Source organism: Lactuca serriola, chromosome 3 (assembly GCF_051521515.1).
Source record: "Lactuca serriola cultivar US96UC23 chromosome 3, Lser_US96UC23_V15, whole genome shotgun sequence".
Lineage (NCBI taxonomy): Eukaryota > Viridiplantae > Streptophyta > Magnoliopsida > Asterales > Asteraceae > Lactuca > Lactuca serriola.
The window spans coordinates 113,727,916-113,729,643 of NC_136410.1; positions in this window are offsets into that span (position 1 = coordinate 113,727,916).

Here is a 1,728-nt window from a genome sequence, read left to right on the forward strand (position 1 = left end):
GAAATCAAATTAGCCCTAGCCCGGCCGAGCATTTACGTTTGTCATCACTAAATCATCGAGGGGCCCAAAGATATCGCTTTTATCCTACTTTGGATAAAAGGAACGGATAAACTTTGATACAATGCTTGCTTGCACTCACTCACCGAATCACACACAACAATATGTTTTATAACACCAAGTTACTGGTGCGTTTACATATTATCAATGTGCAACCGATTTTCAAGATACAACTCACACATCTCGGTTTCAAGAATATAAGATGTTATCGTCTCACCAATCACTCGTGATACAATTCATGGAGTGATCCAAGTGAGTGTGGGTTTAATCCAATGCTCAAATCATATTCATAAGCACTCATGAACGTTGCAGCAAACATTTTCTTATGTCTAATACTCTTTTAGACAATCCACACACCAATTCACGACAGTCTTCATTCATACCTACTTCCAACATATGAACGACTGTGGCCCGTTCAAATAATTTGACTGTTCTTAACCAATTAAATTATTCTGGAAGTCAAAACATGCAAATGTGAAACACAAGAATAATACTAATCCCATATGGCCTCAAACCTTTGAGTATAAATAAAACTCATTTTATTTATCACCATATCGATTACTCATTATTTGTCGTTTCGGTTAATCAACATCTTACTTGAATTATTACACTTGTCCCATGCTCTTAGCATGCACACAATGTTTACCTATGGTTCTTACTTTGTAAAATAGATCACATTGAACACATTTCCAATCATTCTCATTTCACAACTCCAAATCCTTTTTCATAAGTGTGAGAATATCAAATTCTTGTTACTTATAAAATATGCTAGATTCTAACATTCTATGCAATGGTCCTTTTGTAATGTCACTGCACCAAAGTCACAAAGACTATTGCCAACGATATTACAAAGTCCTCTATCAGAGATTGTTACAAGACAATTCCTTAGATATGATGTCTCTCACTCAAAGTACTTTCCTTTGAACATCCTTTTGCATAAAAGTTTCTAATCTTAGACATAGATCTTTTAATATTCATTCCCAATATGGACACACTTCCATATGTTCCATATGACAACTTATTCTTAATAGAATCTTATCTATTCCTAATAATGTCAATATGGTCCATCCAATATGAAAACATTTCCATATCTTCCAATACTATACTTCCAACTACTCACAAGCAACCAATCCTCTTCGAACTTGGATTGTCCTTTGATAGTTGTTTAATTATTTTAGTCTAAACCGATTCTAGTCCTTTTTCCCTCTAAATGTTCTCGACATTTGGAAAATTTTAGAATGGTCAAACATTAAAGCATTTGCAATCGATCCTATACCCGAAGCATATGGGACACGACGCATAATGTTTTATTTGCTATGTTCTCAAAATTCGAATTGTGAAGAGGGATGTCGTAATCATAATCGAAATTTTAAGAACACACTATGTACCATTGACTAAATTTTATTAACATTCCACAACCTAAGCCTTTAGATTTTAAATGAAGCATAATATTCTCTCCCTTAATTATAGCAAAACAACTTTACAATCCTTACGACTTTGCAAGGTATAACTCTTGTTTTCTATAATTAATATTGCCAACTTGCAATACGTGCCTTAATAATCATATAATCATAACATTTATGCTCCCACTATCTTGATGATTATTATAAAACATAACACTTATGCTCCCACTAGCTTCGACATGTATTCAGAAACAGCTTAACTTTCAGA